The sequence below is a fragment of the Mus caroli genome, chromosome 5, assembly GCF_900094665.2.
Source record: "Mus caroli chromosome 5, CAROLI_EIJ_v1.1, whole genome shotgun sequence".
Lineage (NCBI taxonomy): Eukaryota > Metazoa > Chordata > Mammalia > Rodentia > Muridae > Mus > Mus caroli.
This window is the reverse complement of record NC_034574.1, coordinates 133263591-133268906: the sequence shown is the minus strand read 5'-3', so window position 1 is coordinate 133268906 and position 5316 is coordinate 133263591. Positions and strand designations below refer to the sequence as shown.

Sequence of the window (5316 nt, the reverse complement as noted above, 5' to 3'; positions counted from 1 at the left end):
TGTTAAGGGGCTGAGGAGATGGCTTAGTGGTTGGGAGCACCAACTGCTCTTCCAGGGGTCCTGAGTTCAGTTCCCAGCAACCACATGGTGGCTAACAACCATCTGTAATAGGATCTGCTGCCCTCTTCTGGTGTGTCTGAAGAGAGCAATGGTGTACTCATATGCATAAAGTAAATAAATAAATCTTTTAAAAAATGTTAAAAGCACACAGTCATTTGAGATGGCAGCTTTTGTACATTGGGATCTGAGGTTGAATGTTGAAATCCAGAGCTCAAGGACATCTGGTGAACCCCTGGGGACACTGGAACAGTCTGTGACATTAACAATAGAATTATTTTAAAAAATATTTTATTTAGCTGGGCTGTGGTGGCACACACCTTTAACACCAGCACTAAGAAGGCAGAGGCAGGTAGATCTCTGAATTCAAGGCCAGCCTGGTCTCCAGAGTGAGTTCCAGGACAGCCAGGGCTATACAGAGAAAACCTGTTTTGAAAAATAAGAATATTTAAAAAATATTTATTTATTTTATGTATGTGAGTACACTGTAGCTGTCTTCAGACACACCAGAAGAGGACATCATATCCCACTACAGATGGTTGTGAGCACCATGTGGTTGCTGGGAATTGAACTCAGGACCTCTGGAAGAGCAGTCAGTACTCTTAACCACTGAGCCATCTCTCCAGCCCCCAAAAGAAATCATATTTATTGCAGGCACTGCCGTCTCCAGGCCTGATAAGTTTGATCCCTAGAACCCACATTGGAAGGAGAGAAATGGGTTCCACACAAGCCACAGCATGTGGATAAAACACATATCTTCATGATTATGTGTGTACACCTGCACATATGTGTGCCCCCATACACACATGGAGAGGCAGAGATGCCAAGGTCCACATATGAGTACACATCTTTTATTTTCTTTTTTTTTCCAGAAAATTTTAACAGATTTATTTATAATTGTTATATAGCTGAACTGCTCAAATGTGTTCACTGAAACATTTTGCTTGCATTAATGCTTTACATCTTGCATTTATATTAACAATTCACACACAAATGAACGTGGAGAAACTGCCAATGCCTGATTCTGTCCCCTGTGTTTCCACTCGCAATCATATACTTAGGTACCTTTGACCTCATGGAAAAAATATCTAGCATTCAGAACTACTGATAACAGGAAAAAGAGAAAAAAAAAACTTTGAGAATGAAATGTTTCCCCTCATAGTGGACTCTTAAGCACGTTCTCCGCGTGTGCGGTGTGCTAGCTGGAGATCTTTTGGCATAATTGTTACACGTTTGGCATGGATAGCACACACGTTGGTATCTTCAAAATGGCCAACCAGATAGGCCTCACTTGCCTCCTGCAAAGCACCAATAGCTGCACTCTGGAAGCGCAGATCTGTTTTGACGTCCTGAGCAATTTGTCGCACCAGATACTAAAAGGGGAGTTTGCGAATCAGAAGATCAGTGGACTTATGATAGCGTCTGACTTCACGGGAGTGCCACAGTACCAGGCCTGTAACGATGAGGTGTCTTCACCCCTCCAGTAGAGGGCGCACTCTTGCGCGCGGCTTATGTAGCCAGCTGTTTCCTGGGTGCTTTACCACCGGCGGATTCGCGGGCTATGGTACTGACACCGCCCTACTTACCCGCTTCTCCTTCGGCTGGAGCTCGGCAATTGAGAGGCAGCGTTGGCAGAGTAAGCATCTTCTTGCTTGCAGTGGGCCAGATGGGTGTCCAGAAGCCAAGACGCAAGCATCCCTACACAGGAGAGAGAGCATAATCACGCCTGGAGTCTGTTCCTTCCCGGAACTGGGATGAAAAGCATCTTTATAAGGCTGGAGTTTGTGGGGAGACGCGGGGCTGTGTAAGAGAGGACACTCCCTGTGGGGCACACTGTAGCAGAGCCAGATGTGGTGTTGTCCCCTGTGCACCTGGATGCTGAGACCAGATCCCTCTTCTGCTGGGCCCCACTGTCCTTTGTCCATCTCATTAGACTGATCACCTGCAGTGGCAGACACCTGCTGGCCGGAGCTGTTTTTTCAGCACCAAAGTGGCCTCCATTTTACCTGCGTATCCAAGGCACGACAGGACCTGAGATCAACCTGGCCCATTTGGCTATCCATAGAGGTCCCCAGGACCCCAATGGACAGGAGCCAGGATGCTGGGGGACCATGAGTGCTCACAGGCAGGAGGGATCTGCTGGAATTAGGAGCCTGGGTATGGCTGAGGCTTCCATGTGCATGCCTGGAACAGAGAGAGGCTGTAGCAGGAGCAAGAACAACAGGAATTGGAGCCTAGGGTGGGGGGGGGTGAGTCATAGCACTTAGGGGGACTGTTCTTGTGTTGGTTGTATTCAGAGGATACTGGGAGTCTGCCCAGGACCCTCTCCTTTGGTATTACCCTGCTTGTGACATTCTAAGCCTTCCCTCTTCTCCCTTAACTCCATGATTGATAGAGATAAGGGATGGGGGGCAGAAAGTCCCAACCAGCACCCCAGATCTCCACAGGAAGCCGTAGAACACTACAGCTACTTGTGATGGTTTGTATATGCTCGGCCCAGGAAGAGGCACTATTTGGAAGTGTGGCCCTGTTGGGGTAGGTGTGTCACCGTGGGTGTGAGCTTTAAGACCCTCATCCTACCTGCATGGAAGCCAGTATTCTGCTAGCAGCCTTCAGATGAAGATGTAGAATTGTCAGTTCCTCCTGCGCCATACCTGCCTGGATGCTGCCATGTCCCTGCCTTGATGGTAACAGACTGAACCTCTGGACCTGTAAGCCAGCCTTGATCATGGTGTCTGTTCACAGCAGTAAAACCCTAACTAAGACACTACTGCTCAAAGAAGCCCAGGGTACCACTGGATGACCCTCAGCAAATGGGACAGGAAGGAATGTGTCTACCAACCTCACACCCATCCAACCACCCACTTCTGCTCAGTGACGTGTTCCTGCAGTCCCTGGTTATGGCTGGTCCATGCAGGGATGCTCCTTTAGAGAGATGGCATCCATGTGGCCTCTCTGAATCACTGTGGGAAAGGGTTGTGTTTGCAGGTAACGGGGGCGGGACTCCTCCAACTGCCTTCTGTGTTTTGGCCCCGTGTTCCTTAGACTCTCATCTCCAGAAAAGACCCAAGAACTATTTTTCAGCTTACTGGAAAAAGAATGTGTTTTGGTTTATGGTTTCCAAACTTCCAGGCCATGTGAAGCTGCTTCTGTGTGTCTGGGTCGTGGTGGGGCAGAGCATCATGGTGGACGGACATGGTGGAGAGGGGCAAGTGGAAGAGAGGGGGAGGATAGAAAGAAAGAGTAGTAATAGGGGCCAGCGAGATGGCTCAGTAGGAAAAGGAGCTTGCCACCCGTCCTGAATATCTGAGTTCAATCCCTGGGACCCAGGTAGTGGAAGGACTCCCTGGCTCCTAAAAGTTATCCTTTTTGATTCAACCATGGATAACAAGCTCCATGCATGCGTGGACTTCCTCAGATAGGAAGGCTCGCACTGTGGCCCTGGCAGGGTCTGTTTTGTCAGAATCACGGCAGCCTGTTTCCTGTACATTCTCAGATATTTCAGTGACTTTAATTGGAAAAATACATATTTTAGAGAGTTTTTTTCTTTGTGTGTGTGTGTGTGTGAGAGAGAGAGAGAGAGAGAGAGAGAAGTTTTGTGTATGAGCACAGGGGCATAAATATCCTGGCCCATGTGACAGTCAGAGGGCAGCCTCAGGTCTCTGAACTTGCCCTTCACCTTGCTTGTGACAGGGTCTCAGGTTTTCTGCTGCACACACAGCAGAATAGGTGGCTTGTAAACTTCTAAGGATTCGCCTATCTCTGTCTCTCTTGTCCCTTCACCCCCATCCACCGGGTGTGTTGGATTATGCATGGAATCACAGCCAATTTTCTGTGGGTGGCTGCTGGGGATTTGAATTCAGTTCTTCAAGTTTGTGCAGCCGGCAGTTACTCACTGAGCCATCTCCTTGGCCCACTTTTCTTTCATTTCGGAGACAGGACCTTTGCTGACATCAGCAGCCTTTGCTGACATCAACAATCATAGGTAGCATGGAATGGCCTTGTATTTCTAAACTTTCTGTCTCGGCTACCGCTCCACGCCGTTGGCGTGGGTCCTCTACCAACTGAGTCCCATCCTAAGCCCCTACTTAAAAAAGATTTATTCATTGTTATTTTATGTGTATGAGTGCTTTGTTTACACCTATGTCTGTGCATTCCTTGTGTGCCCAAAGAGACCAGAGACCAGTGTCAGATCCCCTGAAACTGGAGTTAGAGATGGTTGTGAGCCACCATGTGGATTCTGGGAGCTAAACCCCAGTCTCTGCAACAGCAGCCAGTTTTCTTAACTACTGAGCCTCTCTACAGCTTCCTCTTAACCTGTCCTCTTATAAATGGACAGTTATAAAGAGGTTTTGCAAATATTCTGGGGAGGACACTGAGACCCTCCACTGGGAATGGGTTGCCACTCTGTGTTCTAGCTGAGTTCCTGCCAATCTTGGGGAGAGGTAGGGAGTGGGAAGTGGGCACAGCCAGTGGCCGGATGGAGCAGAATCCAGACCTTGACAGTTCAGGGGAGGCCGGAGGGACCCATTGTGCTCTGGCCAATTGCCTAGAACATCCCGGAACTTGGAAATGGGGGCCACGTCCTCCTGAGAGCACACTAGGCTCTGTCTTTACAGAGGGGCAGAATTAGGGGTGGGGGTGGGGAATCGGCAGGCAGAACCATGATGTGTCAGGAGGTGGAGGGTACACTGACAGTCAGTGACCCAGGCTGGATGCCCCTGTCTGTGTTTGTGCCTTGAAGACCCCTGAAAAGCTGTTCAATTCTTCTCCCTCCAGCCAGCATCTCTGCAGCCAAGAGCCCCTTCCTTCTCTGTGAACTCTGCCATGCTGACAGCCAGCCATTCAGAGCCTGTCATGGGCTCAGGTCCAGCTTAGGAGACAAAGCTGTCCCCAGGGCCACAGCCTGGCTGACCCTGGATGGGTAGTTGGCACTGTTGCTTGGGCAGCCCCTCACCATGGATACTACCACCCACATTCAGCTCAGAGGTGGCCATTGTCTCCCTGCCAGTGTGTGGCAAGCACCCAAGAGCCCAGGCTGGCATTGTCTCAGGCCACGGGATGGAAGGGAGTATTTTCCCACGCACTAGGATCCAGTGGTCCTGAAACAGTGACCTGGTAGATGGGTGTCTTATTTAGGGTCTGTATCCCTGCACAAAACATCATGACCAAGAAGCAAGTTGGGGAGGAAAGGGTTTATTCGGCTTACACTTCCATACTGCTGTTCATCACCAAAGGAAGTCAGGACTGGAACTCAAG

General features: G+C 49.4%; 1 pseudogene; it reads right to left on the bottom strand.

Annotated features, from left to right (window-relative positions):
- Positions 1–1226: 1226 nt before the first annotated feature.
- LOC110294987 lies at positions 1227–2058 on the bottom strand (annotated as a pseudogene).
- Positions 2059–5316: the final 3258 nt, after the last annotated feature.